The following is an 18,899-nucleotide window of genomic DNA, read 5'->3' as shown; positions in this document are numbered from 1 at the left end:
CATAATTACATTTCTAGATAACAGTGAAAAAAAGAGCTATCTCTTGATTTGCAAATGGTGCAATCAATCAAATTAGCTGAGTGTGTTGGATTAGAAAATAGAAGGCAGCAAAAATTCACATTTAAGAAAGAATTTTACCCCTATATTGCCATTTGGCAGGTTGCATACACTATCAGTATTGCCATTATCAGATTTTTCATACAATTCTCATTAATCATATGCTATAGTAATGTATTATTAAAAGTTTGATACAAATGTATAATAAAGAGTTTATTGGAAATTTTCTCTGAAATACATGCTACTTTTATAGCAATATTATTCACAACATGTTGATAACTATAGAGTATTTTGTGCACATTTATATACAAATTTTTTTAAAGGAAGCAGAGAAGAACTTTAATCGCATTTTCATTTGGGGATTTTTTTATTTACTCAACAGTTGTCCAGATGTTTAGGTGGTATTTTTCTTGTCTGCTTCCTAATGATATCAGTGTTTGTAGAAAGAGAATTTGTATTTTATCTGTGGTGCACATCCACTGATCCTAATCCCCAACTCCAAGATAGTTATTGTTAGCTGAAATTGGCCTCCCCAGGCCTCTGTCTTAGAATCATAGAAACATAAACTAGTACAGTTGGAAGTGGCTTATAAGGCCATCAAGTCCAACTTCCTGCTTAATGAAGGAATCCACCGTAAAGCATCTCTGACAGAGGGCTGTCCAGCTGCCCCTTGAATGCCTCTAGTGTGGGAGAGGCCATAACCTCCCTAGGTAATTGGTTACATTGTCGTACTGCTCTTACAGTCAGGAAGTTTTTTCTGATGTCCAGCCGGAATCTGGCTTTCTCTAACTTGAGCCCATTATTCTGTGTCCTGCACTCTGCGATTATCGAGAAGAGATCCAGGCCCTCCTCTGTGTGAGAACCTTTTAAGTATTTGAAGAGTGCTATCATGTCTCCCTGCAGCCTTCTCTTCTCAAGGCTAAACATGCCAGGTTGTTTCTGTCTGTCTTCATAGGGCTTTGCTTCCAGACCCTTGCTCATTCTCGTTGCCCTCCTCTGAACCCCCTCCAGCTTGTCTGCATCCTTCTTGAAGTGTGGTGCCCAGAACTGAACACAATATTCAAGATGAGGCCTAACCAGTGCTGAAAAGAGGGGAACCAGTACTTCATGCAATTTGGAAGCTATACTTTTATTAATACATCCCAAAATAGCATTTGCTTTTTTTGCATCCACATCACATTGTTGGCTCATATTCAGCTTGTGATCTACAACAATTCCAAGATCCTTCCCCCTTGTGGTATTGCTGAGCCAAGTGTCCCCCATCTTGTAACTCTGCTTTTGGTTTCTTTTTCCTTGGCATTTATCCCTATTAAATTTCATTCTGTTGTTTTCAGCCCAGTGCTCCAGCCTATCAAGATCACTTTTGAAGTTTGCTTCTGCCTTCCAGGGTGTTAGCTATCCCACCCAATTTTGTATCATCTGCAAATTTGATAAGCATTCCCTGTACCTCCTCATCCAAGTCGTGAATAAAAATGTTAAAGAGCACTGAGCCGAAGACTGAGCCTTGCAGTACCCCGCTTGTTACCCATCCCAGTTTGAGAAGGTACCATTGATAAGCACTCTTTGAGTCCAATTCTGTAGCCAACTGAGGATCCGCCTAATAGTTGTTCCATCTAGCCCACTTTTAACTAGTTTGCAGATCAGAATGTCATGTGGTACTTTGTCAAAAGCTTTGCTGAAGTGAAGATATTTTATGTCCGCAGCATTCCCACACTCCACAAGGGAGGTTACCCGATCAAAGAACGAGATCAGATTAGTCTGGCAGGATTTGTTCTTGACAAATCCATGCTGGCTTCTTGTAATCACTGTATTGTTTTCAAGATGCTTACAGATTTTACTTCTTTATAATCTCCAAAAGTTTTCTAGGGATGGATGTCAGACTAACTGGTCTATAGTTCCTACGTGCCTCCTTTTGGGCCTTTTTGAAGACGGGGACAACATTAGCCCTCCTCCAGTCGTCCGGCACTTCACCCGTTTTCGATGATTTCGCAAGGACAGTGGTTCTGAGAGTTCTTCTGCCAGCTCCTTTATTACTCTGGGATGCACTTCATCAGGCCCTGGAGATTTGAACTTGATCAAAGAAATTTGGTGTTCCTTGACCATTTGTTTATCAATCTCAAACTGCAATCCTTCTCCTTCAGCTTGTACTTCATTTTCCCACCTCCCCTTCATTTTCTTTCTTAGTTGCTTTATCCCCCCCCCTTTTTTTTTGTAACACCATCAACAAAAATCTTAGAAGCTCAACCCATTTTAGGGATTTAAAAATGTATTTCCTTTAATTTATACTTTTGCATATCCAAGGAGTCCCCCAGGTGTGTAGATACCACTACCTTATTTATTTATTTATTTATTTATTTATTTATTTATTACATTTCTATACCGCCAAATATCTGAAGCTCTCTGGGTAGCTCACTAATATTTATATGGCCCCATTTCCAACTCTTTATTTATAGCTACAATTTTTGGGTGTATGGGAAGCTGTCTTCCCCCAATTTGTGAGTTGGGTTTTTTTAAAAGGTCAATTGAGTTAACATTTCATTAGGAATTGTGATATTAAATGTAGAAAGCACCTTATTGAAAGATGGCTCTTGTATGAATCATTACACTGGGATCATACATTTCAAGATAATATTCAACCTTATACCTGATTTACATTACTGTGAGAATAAGAAATTTATCTTGTATGAATAAATGTTAACTTAAAAAGATAAAGCTGTCTGCTACTCAAAACTGGTATTAATCAAGTTGCTTTTTGACTAAGGCCCTATCTACATGGGGGGATTTACTCTGGTTCTACTGTGCCTCAGAAATCGTCATGGGACATGACAGCCCCCCTCCCTGTAGCAAGTGACGCTTTTAGGTTCCTGCTGACCACGCTACTGGAGAGAAGAAGGTGCATGGAGGTGCATGTACACACACACACATACACACACACACACACCTCTCGATCTGGGAATTGACTTTCACTGCACCTCAGTGCAGGCCTGAGAGGGGATAGGGATCTTGTGGTATTTTTATTTTTTAGGAAGCTTGTTGATGCTACAGTTAATTGTTCAAGATGTTCACATTCCACATTCTAACTGGCTTTCCAGTCTTGGGCTTCTAAATTAACTTCTACTGTGATATCAACTGGAAGATATTAATGCCCGAAGGAAGGAAATAGGTGATCATTCCTGATTATATAGCTGTGGGAGTGGCTGTAATGTTAAGGCAGATAGATTTTTGAGAATTCTATTAGTATAAAACCATATCAAGTCAGCTTGTCCCCCCCCCCCCCCCAATATGACATTTAGTGTAGAGAATCTACCTGGACAAATTTTGGGAGACTTTGATTAAGAATGTCCAAGCTTCAGCAGTTTAAACCATTTTGCTCTGAGCTGCAAGGTCCTCCTGTTTCTGATCATTTTTGTTCAGTTTCTTCTTTGGCAGTTTGGATTATGTCAACAATTCAGTGGTATTGTGAGGCTCTCCTTTCACTGGCTTGATGAAAATCTGTTACATGTTATAAAATTATGAAGTTCTGGGGTTTCCATTTTAAGTTGGATGTGAAGTTGGCGCAATTTACAAATGTCAAATAGGCATTACAGTGGGAAGTCAGCGAAATCTGCTAGTGTGAGGGAGAGTTTCATGTTGATCAAGTAATTGTTTCTTTTTTTAAAAAAATCCCCATGTTTAAATAATTCATCCACATTGAGACTTCAATGGTAGACTCTCTTGCTTGGCTCACTTCTCTGAGTGATCTGCTTTGTATATGTTTTGGGATCTTTTGCATGGATTTACTCAATTTGTAGTTTATGATGGTAATGGGCTGCGCTCCAGAGTTGTGTTCCAGACTTCTCATAACCCATTTCTTCAGCCTTAGGCCTCCTCTCTCATTAGAGTAATATGTGTAATATGTGGGATGCATTGTATGCCTGGTACCATTGGACACTATGAAGATAATATAAATGGGAAAAATATGAGGATAATAATTTTGCCTCAACCCTGCAAGTGTGAATGAGATAATATATGTGATGTATTTCTTGCTCCTTTATAGCACAATCCTAGGCATGTCTATGCAGAAGTAAGTCACACTGAGTTTAATGGGACTTGCTCGCACATAATTGTGTATTGGATAGCAGCCTAAAGCACAGTATAAATAGTAACTATTGTACAGCTAGACTGAAGTTAAATTTTATCCCTCCTGTGAAGTTTTGTGTAATTCAGTTAATTACATTTTCTAAATAAATAAATAATGTGTTAGGATCAAACACTTTCAGTTAATGAGAAGAATTAAATTACTTACAAATTCACTCATGCCCTAAAAGGATGGAAAGTAGAAAATGGACTGTACAATCATATATTATGCCCATTTCTAACTGCTTAACCTCACTCAATGTGCCCATGTTTTCCCTTAGAAAAGACTAAGCCCCCATTCCTCACAGTAAATGGTATGTTGAGCTTCTTAACCTAAAATATCCATGCTTTTTTGGTGCATCACAATTTGTCAGTGCCTTTTCTTCTCTCAAACTGGGGTGTTTTTAAAAATAAAAATAAAAATCCCTAAATAGTCTTTAAATATAACCCTTTACAATGTTTTTGCACCATCTGGGGTGATTGAATGCAGGCTTGCAATAAGGTTTTTTTTAGGTGTCACGTTGTTCTCGGTACTTCGAGGATCCTGCATATTGCATTCTAACCTCCTGATGGTTGAGATTGTTGAGGTTTTCAAGTGTGGCCACTGTAAACAGTAGGAAGCTCAGACACGTGAAGGCATTGGTTAATTTCTAAAACCAGAGGTCCGTTCTGCCTGGGAAACCATGTGCGCTGCCTTGGAAAACTACATGTTTAAACATTTGTATAGTGTTTTTTCCTGAGTGTTCATGTGCTTTACTTACAGCACTCTCTTGCTGTAGACCTAACAACAGCCCTTAAAGTGGCTGATACTTACTTAAAATCACTTACATACTTTGCATAATGTTCATAAAATATAGCTGGTCAGGAACTCACAGCTCCTGGATTTTATTTATTTATTTATTTGTATCCCGCCTTTTGCCCAATACTGGGCCTAAGATTTGCATTTTTTGGCTGGGGATTCAAGTCAATCCTTTTTTGGAGGACTTAAAATCCTTTTCAAATATGAGGAATAAACAAATCCTCCTCTTTCCCTCCTCATTAAGCTGTTGTGGTATTCTGACTCTGACGAAGCAGTTGTGAAACAGGTAGAAAAAAATGGAGGCCTGTAGCTTATCACTCTGTTATCACTCTGTTATCACTCTGTTATTGTAAACCATTTGAGTTTGGTTATAGTTAACAATTTGTTCAGTTTCGTTAATTTCGTTATGTTTGATTATTGTGAAATAATTTGTGACTTATACAATAAATTATATAAAATCTTCGTTCACTTATGATAAATTTATATAAAATGTCTGTTTACCACCCCAGTTGCTTTGATATCATTTAATATTTTAGCAGTTGTGTGCTGATTAGCATTATTCTATTTTGTTTTTTGATAAACTATATTACAACAATTAACACTTTGAAAATACAAAAAACAGTTTTAAAATGCTTCAGTAAACAACCAACTGAGGCAAATGCAACCAACTGAGGCAAATAAGTGACAAAGGATAAAGTTCTCAACCTTGCTGACAAACTGAAAGCAAATAAATCAACAGGCCCAGATGGTAGCCATCCTAGAGTTCTCAAAAAACTCAAATATGAAATTGCGGATCTTCTAACCAATCTATGCAACATGTCCCTAAGCTCAGCCTCTGTACCAGAGGACTAGAAGATGGGCAATGTAACCCCATTTTCAAAAAGAGACTCAGGGGGGATCCAAGAAATTACAGACAGACTAGCTTGACATCAGTTCCAGGTAAATTGGTTGAAAGCATTATTAAAAACAAAATTAGTAAGCATATAGAAGGGCATGTCCTTCTGAAAACAAATCAACGTGGTTTCCGCAAAAGCAAGTCCTTTTTCACTAATCTTCTAGAATTCTTTGAGAGTGTCAATAAACATGTAGACGGAGTGATCCGGTGGACATTGTTTACTTGGACTTCCAAAGGGCTTTTGATAGTGCCTCATCAAAGACTCCTGAACAAATGTAGCAGTCATGAAATAAGAGGAGAGGTCCTCTTATGGATCAGTAACTAGTTAAAGGTGCTATATAAATAAATAATAATAATAATAATAATAAGAAAGGGGAAGGAAAGGAACCTCTCGTGCAAGCACTGAGTCATTACTGACTCTTGGAGGGACGCCAGCTTTCGCTGACATTTTCTTGGCAGGCCTTATAGTGGGATGGTTTGCTGTTGCCTTCCCCAGCCGTGATTACCTTTCCCCCAGCTAGCTGGGTACTCATTTTACCGACCTCGGGAGGATGGACGGCTGAGTCGACCTGAGCCGGCTGCCTGAAACCAGCTTCTGCTGGGATCGAACTCAGGCCGTGGGGAGAGTTTCAGCTGCAGAAACTGCTGCTTTACGCTCTGCGCCACACGAGGCTTATAAAAGGTCAGAAAACAAAGTAGGAATAAATGGTAAATTCTCCTGATGGAGAGAAGTAAATAGTGGGGTCCAACAGGGATCTGTATTGGGACCAGTTCTTTTAAACTTTTTCATAAATGATCTGGAATTAGGAGTAAGCAGTGAAGTAGCAAAGTTTGCTGATGACACCAAATTATTTAAGGTGATTAAAATACAAAGGGATTGTGAAGTGCTCCAAAGGGATCTCTCCAAGCTGGGAGAGTGGGCATCCAAATGACAGATGCAGTTCAGTGTAAGCAAGTGTAAGGTGATGCACGTTGGGGCAGAAAAAACCAACTTCAAGTATAACTTGATGGAATCCTTGCTGGCAGTGACTGAACAAGAGAGAGAACTTGGGTTTGTGGTGGACACCTCAATGAAAATGTCAACCCAGTGTGCGGCAGCTGTAAAGAACTCTGTTAGGCATTATAAGAAAAGGAATTGAGAATAAAGGCAATATCATACTGCCTTTACACAAATATATGGTGTGACCACACTTAAAATACTGTGTACAGTTCTGGTCACCACACCTTAAAAAAAAGATATTTTAGAGCTGGAAAAAGTGCAGAAAAGGGCAACTAAATGATTAAGGGGCTGGCTTCCCTATGAGGGAAGGTTACAACAGCTGAGATTGTTTAGCTTAGAAAAAGGAGGCTAAGGGGAGACATGATGGAGGTGTGCAAAATAAAAGGAAGCACTTTTTCACACAGCACATAGTTAAATTATGGAACTCATTACCACAAGATGTAGTGATGGTCACCCATTTGGATGGCTTTAAAAGCGGGTTGGATAAATTCCTGGAGGCGAAGGCTATCAATGGCTACTAGCTCTGATGGTTGTGTGCTATCTCCAGTATTTGAGGCAGTAAGCCTGTGTGCACCAGTCCCTGTGGAACATGGGTGGGAGGGTGCTGTTGCACCATGTCCTGCTTTGTTGGTCCCTGGCTAACAGCTTGTTGGCTACTGTGTGAACAGAGTGCTGGACTAGGTGGACCCTTGGTCTGATCCAGAATGGCGCTTCTTATGTTCTTAACTATGCATGTTGTGGAGAATGTGGATAGGGAGACATTTCTCTCTCTCAAAATAGTAGAACCTGGAGTCATCCCTTAAAGCTGATTGGTGGGAGATTCAGGACAAATAAAAGGAAGTACTTCTTCACACAGCGTGTAGTTAAATTATGGAATTCACTACTACAAGATGTAGTGGTGGCCACCAATTTGGATGGCTTTAAAAGGGCGTTGGATAAATTCTTGGAGGAGAAAGCTATCAATGGATACCAGCCCTGATGGTTATGTGCTACCTCCAGTATCCGAGGCAGTAAGCCTGTGTGCACCAGTTGCTGTGGAACATAGGTGGGAGGGTGCTGTTGCACCATGTTCTGCTGGTCCGTGGTCGACAGCTGGTTGGCCACTATGTGAACAGAGTGCTGGACTAGATTGACCCTCGGTTTGATCTAGCATGGCACTTCTTATATTCTTATGAAAACTGTGATGTGTAATAGATGGATGGATGGATGGATGGATGGATAGATAGATAGATAGATAGATAGATACTGTATGAGAGATCTGAGTGCATATATGGTTAGATTTCTGCAACTAGACTCTGTCATCCTGGAATATCTATTTTTAGAAAGGATACCTAATTATTATTACACTTTCACTCAGATGGGGTTTTTCTTGCTCCAGCTGCTCTGCTCATGTGAGACATAAACTCCAGGGAAACTGTATCTGATTATTATTATATTATCCAGGTAGATGTTCAGTGATCACATTAACTGTTAGCTGATTAAGCTATTAGCTCAACTTACTAGTTGCCTATTAAATGTGTATGCCAATTTTGTACTGAAAGATATCCCTTCTTCCAGATACTTCGGGGTGGGGGTCGCTGGCCTCCTGCTCCTACGTCCCAAAATTAGTAGTGTAATAGCACAACCATTGCAAAGTCTGGCTCAGAATCTTTGGAGGAATGCTTCAGAGGTGGTAGATTTTGTGTATCACCAAGAGCAACAGAGTGAGAGGTGAACAGATCCAAGTCATGGATCTCATGAGGTACCATCCCATAGCTAGAAATCATGAAGGGGGGGGAAAGTTCAAGAGGGATGGGAGATCCTGAAAATTGAAATACTGAAGGCACAACCACAAACTATTCCCATGGGAAGGAAAAATGGGGGAAATTCAAAGAAGCTTGTGTGACTGCACAGGGAACATCTGATAATCTGAGACTCAAAGAGCTCATGTATTGGAGAAGGAATTAGGACACATTACCAAGGAGGAGTATAATAGAGTTGCCCAGACTGGTAAGGATGGTGCCAGGAATGTAAATGCCCAGATTGAGGTGAGGCTGGCAAGAGAAGCTAAAAACAACAAAAATTAGGCTTTGTTGGCTATGTTAGGAGCAAGAAGGAGATCGAGGAACGGCTGTGTCCACTGCTTCATGAAGATGGTGGATTGTTAACAAGTGATGGAGAGGGGGAGGAGGAGGTACTCAACTCTTACTTTGCACAGGGAAGTTGTGTCCAACATTAACAAGTAGAGATGTGAAGGCTTTGAAAAAACAGAAAAATTTGGGATGAAAACTCAGCCCCTCCCCCTTTTTTCACTCCAAGGACATTTTTTTTTTGAACAGTTGAACAGTTTTGGATTTTGAAATTTTTTTTAGAATGATGAATAAAATATTTAAGACAAGGTGTTAATATACTGTTACCCAGCCTTTACTCCCCACAAATAATGTCTAAAACCTATGTAATAAGACTTTTATATAAGGGGTAGATATGTAACATTTCTGGAAATAATGAAGCCATGGAAATGTTTTTCTAATTCCCTCTGTACGATTCCCAGCAAAATAATTTCTTTATACTTCTTATTAAAATTACTTATCTAATTTATCCTTTACTGATATATATTTAGGGATGCTCTGTGTCATGTTCAGTTCCCAACATGTGAGTAGAATCACCATATCATAAAATGTGCATTCTTGACGATTTTGGTTTTGTTCTATAAGTGCTGTGTGTCTGGGCTTACAGCCATCAATGTAGTTCTAATCTAAAACTCTCAGGTGAAAGAAACCCTGTAGGTGATCCTGCCATTGACACCTGATGCAACGGAATAACGTGTGGATGACCCTATCTATGCTGCTTTTAAAAAACCACTGAGGCCTGGGTCTATAGAACACATTGCCACAGTTTTATTCAAGTTCTCAATTAAATCTCAGTACTAGGGAAAGTTGCCTCAGCTTTTAACTGCTTCCATTAGAATAAAACCTCTCTATCCAAAAGAACCTCAGTAGGCTGGTTCCTATGGCATCAGCATGGGAATGATGGGGGGCGGAGCCTGACGGCCATGTACTGGTAAGATTTCTTGTGAGGCTCCCGGACGGGGTAGCCGAAAATCCAATTATCTCATTTAAATGGGCATGAATCTCTAATGAACATTAATGAAAATGCTTATGACTTTTAACTGATGGTGATGATGGCTTTTTTGAAAGTATAATCTGTATACAGAGCGGGGAAATCAGCGCGGCCTCTGGGCTTAGCAATCAGTTTGTCGGAGCGAAGAGGGTAAACCGAAACTAAAGAATTTGTTATTGTTGGACCTCTTCCAGCGACTGCTGAGTTAAATTGCTGGGATATATCACTCCTTATCTGTGTAGAGCGAGCAATTGGCAATAAATTTAACCATCAGAAAGCAGTGAGAGAGAAAAGCTGTTTACTTGCATGGAATGAGAGACTGTTTTGATTGTTACCCGGAACATTAAGCAACTGATTTATGCCCTATGCCGAACATTAGGAAACCAAAAAAAAAAAAAAGTTGAAAAAGCTACCTGGCAACGCCGTAAACGTCCCTCAAATCATAATCTTGGCCGCCTTGAAAAGGTGTCCTCGGAAGAAGACGCAGATAGTAGCAGTCAGAGTGACAAGATGGCGGGAAAAGCTGGCAAGAAGCCAGCTACTATGGATGAAATCAAGAGCTTCATATTAGCAAACAACGCTACACTTTTTTAAAAAATGGATGAACATTCAGAAAAGGTAGACAAGAGAATGGATGTGTTAGCTGGCAAGATTGCTCAGAATGACAGGAGCATAAAGACACTAGAAGCAGGAGTAAATTTACTGGAGAAACGGCAAGATGTTTTTGAAAAAAGTTGTAATGTACAGTTTGAGGATCAAGAGAAAAGGCTGATCCAATTAGAAGACCAGAATCGACGATCTACACTACGAATTAAGAATTTTGTTGAAGTATCAGGAGAGGACTTGAGAAAAGTAATTTTGTGGTGGTTTAAAGAAATGATGCCTGATTTGGAAATAAAGGACTGTGAGGTGGACAGGATTCATAGAGTGGGAGGATCAAACTACAGGGGAGCAATCAAAGACATCCTGATGAAATTTGGCAGCTACTACAAAAAAGAGCAAGTTATGAAGAAATTGAGGTCTATGGCTCTGATACAATATAAAGGCACTTCAGTGCAAATTTACAACGATCTTTGTCAGCAAACACTCAAATGGAGATGCAGTGTCAAACCAATAACTGAAATATTAACGAAGGATGTAATAAAGTATGCCTGGGGTTACCCTGTTTTTCTAAGGTTTACACATGGCGGGAAGCAATACAGAGTAACCTCCTTGGATCAGGGCAAGGAGTTGCTGAAGAGTTTGGGTTTGCATAATGGTGCAAGTTTGAAAGAAGCAGGTGGGAACGGAAGTGAAGCTGGGGCGTCTGGGATGTTATAATCTTGATAAATTGACAATGAGATAACAGTAGATAATTTTTGTTAAAATATAGAGGTCTTGCCGGTCAGGCGGAGCACTGCCTCTCCCCCCTCCCCTAAGGGTAGACAACGGCCGGAGTGATAGACTTACGGGGATTTGGGGGGGGGGAAAGAGGTGGGGGTGGGTGGGGGGGAGGTTTGATTGGGTGGAAGGGAGGGATTTGATGGGGTTTTCATGGTTTTTGTGTTTTTATGTATGTGAATTTGAGTTGCAGAACACATGGGATCGGAAGGATTATCAAAAGGCTGAATATGGATAAGAAAATAAAAATATCAACGCTTAATGTAAAAGGTCTGCGGGCAGTCGTGAAAAGGAGGAGAATTGAACAAATGTTAAATAGAGAAGGATCTGATATTATCCTTCTGTAAGAAACACACCAGAGATTCGATGGGGTAAATGAAATACGCTTAAAATGGTCAGTTTATTATGAAAAGTCACTGGGGACTTCAAAAAAAATGTAGTGGCTATACTGATTTCAAAAAGAAGTGGATTTATATTAGATACTATAAAAAAGGATGATAATGGTAGATATCTTATGATAAAGGGTCAAATTGAAGGCAAAGCGTTTACATTAGTTAATGTTTATGCCCCTAATGAGAGACATAGAGAGTTTTATACAGAATTATTTAAAGAAATAGAAGATTTTAAGGAGGGGTATGTTATCTTAGCTGGGGACTTTAATATGGTTATGGACAATAGATTGGACAGGTCAAACCCCACTAGTGCTGAAAAGAGAAATAATATTACTATATTGAACAAATTGGTAAAAGAGAAAGATTATGTGGGTTGTTGGCGTTTACTTAGTGGGGCGAATCCTGGGTTTTCATACTACTCTACAGTTCATCATACATACTCTAGGATAGACTATATATTTGTTTCAAAAGAGTTTGCAACTAAGGTTTGTAAAATGGAAACAGGGGTAATAAAGGTAACAGATCACACATTGCTAAGTTTAGAGTTTACAGTTAGGAAGAATTATAAAGAAGCGTTTAGGTGGAAAATGAATACAAAAATATTGAAGTATAATAAAGTGGTAGAAAAAATGCAGAGGGAACTGTCAGAGACTTGGGAAATTAATGAAAAGGGAGGAACGGTTGTCTGGGATACCATGAAGGCAGTAGCAAGAGGGATTTGTATTAGAGAAATGTGTAATTTAAGGAGGCAACAGCTTGCAGCACAGGTAAAGTTGGAGGAAGAGATTAAGAATTTGGAGAAAGATTATTGGCAATTTAAAAATAAACATAAATTAATAGAAATACAAGCAAAGAAAAAAGAATTAGAGAACATAAATTTAGAGCAAGTTCAGAAAAATCTAATTTATATGAAAAGTAATAAAATAGTAAGAAAATAGTAATAATAGTAATAAAATAGTAATAAAAATTCTAGACTGCTAGCCAGACTCACACAAAAGGAAAAAGCTAGGAATGGGATAGGAATATTGAAAGATAAGCAGGGGAATTATTGTCACATAATGAAGGGTAAAATAAAAATCTTTCAAGAATTTTATCAAGAACTCTACAAGGGAAAGGATATCCAAAAAAAGAAGTTGGAAGCTTATATAGAAAAGTATATAAAGAGGGGAATAAAAATAGAACATAAAGAGTTAATGGAGAAGGTAATAACGCAGAGAGAAATTGAAGAGGTAATTGAGAATTTGAAAGTGGGTAAATCACCTGGGGTTGACGGTTTAGGACCGAAATATTATAAAGTTTTTAAAACGTTTTTAGTACCGAAATTATTGAAGCTGTATAACGCCATATTGGAGGGAGAGAAGACACCAGAATCATGGGAACACTCATTGATAATTTTAATTCCAAAACCAGATAAGGACTTGACTGTCCCTGATTCATACAGATCTATTTCATTAATAAATCAAGATGCAAAAATTTTCTCAACTATTTTAGTAAAACGGTTAAATAAATTTATAGTGGAATATATAGGGGAAGACCAATGTGGATTTGTAGCAGGTAGACAAATGCATAATTTAGTGGGAAGAGTTTTAAATGTAATACAGGTGATAAAAAACTCTAAGGTTAAAGCGGGAATTTTGGCACTGGATATCTTTAAAGCTTTCGATTGTGTGAGCTGGCAAGCATTAAAGATGGTTTTAAATAAAATGGTATTTGGAAATAAATTTAAAGCTATAATAGAACAACTATACTCTCAAAATACAGCCATAGTGGTAGTGAACGACGGAGTTACAGATAAGATACGACTAGCCAGAGGGACAAGACAAGGATGTCCACTCTCGCCTGTCCTGTTTGTAATAGGACTTTTCTATTGCTATCAGATCATCATCTAGTCTCTTTCAATATCACTCACAATCCCCCTCCTTCACGTCCCGCTTCACGCCCTTGTCGTGACCTGCATTCTATCAACTACGAGGCTTTTTCTCAGTCTTTAGCCTCCTCTCTTCCTTCTGTCTAGACAGCCGTCTCCTTGGACTCAGCCGTCTCCTCCTTTAACTCCTCCTTATCTTCAACTCTTGATAATCTTGCTCCATCTACAACTCGGATAGTTCGCCCCTCTCAACCCCAACCGTGGCTCACCTCTTTCCTCCGCTACCTTCGCTCTTGTTCCCGGGCAGCCGAACGCCTGTGGCGTAAGACCAAGGACTGGGCGGACTTTGTCCACTACAAATTTGTTCTCTCCTCTTTCTCTTCTGCCATTTCACTGGCCAAACAGCAGCACTACTCAACGTTGATCCAGTCAAATGCTAAGCACCCTCAGCGGCTCTTCGCGTCCTTCAATTCTCTTCTGAAGCCTAATCCGCCATCTCTCCCCGCCTCTCTGTCTGCCAACGACTTTGCCTCCTTCTTCAATGCTAAAATCCAAACTATACGCTCAGATCTAGCCAACTCTGCTCCGCTTCCAGCTCCTGTCCCTCACCTGTCAGTTCCTCCTTCAACTCTCTCGGCGTTCCCTTCGGTCTCAGCTGATGAACTGTCTAAAATACTGCGCTCATCGAAGCCTTCCACTTGTTCCCGTGATCCGATTCCCTCTCGCGTCTTTATTAATCTTATCCCCGCTATCCTCCCGTCCTTGCTTCACATCATTAATTCTTCTCTGTCCTCTGGTTCATTTCCTTCTGCTTTTAAACATGCTACAGTCTCTCCCATTCTCAAAAAACCCACTCTTGATCGACTATCCCTGTCTAACTACCGACCTGTCTCCCTCTTGCCCTTTGTCTCAAAGATCCTGGAACGTCTGGTCTACTCTCGTTGTCTTGACTTTCTCTCTAATAACTCTGCTCTGGATCCCTTTCAATCTGGCTTCCGTCCTTTGCATTCCACTGAAACAGCCCTTACCAAGATCACCAATGATCTTCTTACTGCCAAGTCTAAAGGCCATTATTCCGTTCTTATTCTCCTTGATCTAACCGCAGCCTTTGACACGGTTGATCACAATCTTCTCTTAGATTCCCTCCATGACCTTGGACTCTGTGGCTCTGTCTATAACTGGTTCGCCTCCTATCTAGAGGGTCGCTCTTTCAGCGTGTCGGCTAACGGCAGCTCGTCCTCCTCTTTTCCCCTTTCAGTTGGGGTTCCGCAAGGCTCGGTGCTTGGCCCGTTGTTGTTCTCTCTATACATGCTGCCCTTGGGCAAGCTTATTCAATCTCACGGCCTCCAATATCACCTGTATGCCGATGATACACAATTATATCTTTCATCTCCGGAACTTTCTCCAGTTGTCCACGATCGTATCTCGGCATGTCTTTCAGATATCTCAGCCTGGCTGCTTCATCGTCGTTTGAAACTTAACATGGCAAAGACTGAATTGCTTGTTTTTCCTCCTAAACCTTCTCCTCACCTCTCATTCTCTCTTACTGTCAACGATGTCACGCTTACTCCGGTCAAGGAAGCTCGTAGTCTTGGCTTTATATTTGACTCCTCGCTCTCCTTTACTCCTCACATCGAGGCAGTAGCTAAATCCTGTCGTTTCTTCCTATATAATATTGCCAGGATTCGACCATTTTTGTCTGTCTCTTCTGCCAAGACTCTCGTTCACGCACTGGTTATCTCTCGGCTGGACTACTGCAACCTTCTTCTCTCTGGCCTTCCTTCGTCTCACATCAGTCCGATGGTCTCTGTCCACCACTCTGCCGCTAAGATCATCTTCCTGGCCCGCCGCTCTGACCATGTCACTCCACTTCTGAAATCTCTTCATTGGCTTCCAATTCACTCCAGAATCCAATATAAACTTCTCCTGCTGACCTTCAAAGCTCTTCACGGTCTAGCTCCTGCCTATCTCTCCTCTCTCATCTCACACTATCGCCCCGCTCGGGCTCTCCGCTCCTCTGATGCCATGCTTCTCGCCTGCCCAAGGACCTCCACTTCCCTTACTCGGCTTCGTCCTTTTTCTTCTGCTGCCCCTTACGCCTGGAACGCTCTTCCAGAACACTTGAGAACTACAAACTCAATCACTGCTTTTAAAACTCAGCTAAAAACTTTTCTTTTCCCTATAGCCTTCAAATATTGAATTTGTTCTGACTCTATACTGTTAGCTTCACCCTACCCGGTGCCTGTTTACACTTCCCTGTGCCTGTTTGCATTCTCCTTCCCTCTTTATTGTTTACTACAACTTATTAGATTGTAAGCCTATGCGGCAGGGTCTTGCTATTTACTGTGTTATCTGTACAGCACCATGTACATTGATGGTGCTATATAAATAAATAAATAATAATAATAATAATAATAGTTATGGAATTATTGGTGAATGCAATAAGAGATGATGGGGAGATAGAAGGAATAGGGGATATTAAAAAAATAAAATTGAATATGTTTGCGGATGATACTTTACTAACTATTAAAAATCCAATAAGAAAGATGGAAAGAATTAAACAGCAACTGAGAGAATTTGGGGAAATTATTGGGTTAAGAATAAATTGGTCCAAATCAGAGATGATGTTATTCAATTATACTAAAATGGAAGAGAAGGAATGGGAAGGGAAAGGAATAGAAATTAGAGTTAAAGAACAGATTAGATATTTGGGAATCAAAATTACAAAACATTTAGAGAGTTTAGAGAAGGAGAACTTAAATAGTTTTAAAAAAGAGATTTTAGTAAAATTGGAAAAATATAAATTCTTCTTTGGAAAAATTGCATTAATAAAAATGAAGATTTTAGCAAAGATTAATTTTGTGCTCAGGATGTTACCAATAAAAATTTCAGAATCAGAGATAAAAAGTTGGGAAAATATCATAAATAATTATTGTAATGGGGATAAGAAAGCGAGAGTAAATAAGAATAAATGGTATTTAAGTCAAAAAAAGGGAGGATTGGGTCTCCCAAATATTAACCTATATTATATAGCTAATTGTGGAAGCGATTATAGGAGTAGGAGATTTAGATTAGGTGGAGGATAAAACCACAAGCAATATTGAGATGAAGTTGGAAAATGTATTCTTTAGGGAAGGAGGAAAAAAATGGGCTGAAAGTATAGGTAATCCGCTCTTGAGGTTTCACTGGGAGATTTGGAGTAAATATAAAGGGGAGCTGCTTTCGAGCAGCTCCCCTTTATCACCGGTAATAATGTTAAAGAATTTCCCGGAGGAATTAAAGAGTAGATTAAGAAAAGTTTTAATAGAAAAAAATAAAATGAAATTAAGGGATTGGTTAAGAGAAATGAATACAAGAGAGGATTTGGAAAAGGTTTTAAAAGATAAAAAATTAACTTGGTTAAACTATTGGCAATTAGAACAGTGGACCAAAAAGTGGGTAAGAGAAAATGGAAATTGTAGAGAGTTGACGAAGTTTGAGGAATTAATAGTTAAAAAAGAAAATGATAAAGGAAAAAGAATAGCGTCAAAAGGGTTAATGAGTGAAATATACAGAATATTGTTGGAGAAAGGGTCGATGGATAGTTCAGGGAAAATGGTTTGGGAGACAGATTTGAAAGTACAAATAGGACAACAGAGCTGGGAGGGACTATGGAAACAAAGAGCGTTGAGAAATATGTCAGTGAGAATAAAAGAGAATTACTTTAAAATTATATGGAGGTGGTACCTAACCCCGGTTAGATTAAATAAGATAAATAATCAGCATTCAGCAAATTGTTGGAGAGGATGTGGGGGAAAAGGAACGTATTTACATATGTGGTGGGAATGCAAATACGTCCAAAAATTGTGGAAGATGGTGTTTTTAGAGATTGAAGAAATTGTGGGAATGAAGATAAAACAAACACCAAAAGTTGCATTATTGTCACTATTTGAAGATTTAAAATGTAAAAAAGAAATTAAGGAATTGATATTGAATTTGCTGACGGCAGCAAGATTGATCGTAGCTAGGAACTGGAAGATTCAAGGAGATTATTGTATTGAATGGTACAAAGAAGTATGGGATATAGCTATTAATGACAAATTGACTTGTAATATTAAAGTGAGAAGAGGTATAGCTAAAACAAATGATTTTGAAGGAATCTGGAAACAGTTCCTAATATTTGTGTTTTCTAAGGGAAGTGGGAAACCACCATCAGAAGAAAGTATGAGATTTTGGAACCAGGAATGAGATCCCGAGGTGTGGGGTGCACTTATATGTTAAGTTTGATTATGTTATATAGATAAAATACTAATGTTAATTAATAATTATGTAGTGTGTGTGTGTGTGTGTGTGTGTGTGTATATATATATATATATATATATATATATATATATATATATATAAATTGTAATGGTGTATGCTTAAGTATTGTAGAAAATAAAAAATTTATATGAAAAAAAAAGCATGGGAATGATACCAGCCTTTCAAAATGAAGAAAAGGTAAGATGTTCATTAATGGAAATTATTTGCAAAAATAAATAAAATTTCACGCTTCAAATAATAGGTTGAGATTCCTAAATGTTCTTAAATTAAATATGGTTGCTTGCCCTTCTCATCTAAATAAAATCTCAATAGCTTTTCCTTTAGATCAGATTTCCCTAAACTCAACTCCACAAGCAGAAACAGGTTTAGGAATTTGCAAAGAGGAACACATGCTACACACCAGTCTTTCTCTGACTCCAGTTCTTCCTGCTTCTGGCTTCTATGATGATTCAGATGTTTCAGGTACTACTTGCTGAAGTTCCTTCTGGTCAGACATAAAACAGGAACCTCAAATATGTTATGTATAACTTGCTTTGCTCATAAAATTATCATGTTTGGTATATTAAATATGAAAGTATAGTTTATTCACGCAATTATTACAAAGTTACTTACAGAATTGACTTTTAAACGCTTTTATTTTTAATTATAATTTTATGAGCAAACCAGGTTATAATTTATGTCCCTAAAGCAGTGTGCCCCAACCTGGTGCCCTCCAGAAGTTTTCAAAGGATTATCTCCTCCTATAAGTACCTGCCAAGCTGCCTGAAACTGATGAGAGTTGGAGTCCAAAACATCTGGCGGGCACCAGGTTGGGAAAGCCTGTTCAAAAGCAACAAAGTGACTTTTGATCTGTAAAGAGTACTAAAAAAATTAGTATTGCTTTCCCCCCAAAATGTCAATTCCCCCCACCAAACATCTGGGGAAGTCCCCACCCCCACCCCGGAATGGCTTTAAAATTTCCAGATATTTTACATCTCTAGCAACAAGTACAG

The 18,899-nt window shown here is 39.0% G+C and overlaps 1 protein-coding gene across 2 annotated transcripts in view; it reads left to right on the top strand.

The window, feature by feature from the left end:
* Window positions 1-18,899, top strand: part of FOXJ2 (forkhead box J2) — a 46,027-nt gene that overhangs the window by 11,574 nt on the left and 15,554 nt on the right. The gene's annotated exons all lie outside the window — the stretch shown is intronic.

This window comes from Elgaria multicarinata, chromosome 10, assembly GCF_023053635.1.
Source record: "Elgaria multicarinata webbii isolate HBS135686 ecotype San Diego chromosome 10, rElgMul1.1.pri, whole genome shotgun sequence".
In the NCBI taxonomy this organism is placed as follows: domain Eukaryota; kingdom Metazoa; phylum Chordata; class Lepidosauria; order Squamata; family Anguidae; genus Elgaria; species Elgaria multicarinata.
Note: the sequence above shows the minus strand (reverse complement) of the source record. Positions and strands in the feature narration are given on the sequence as shown.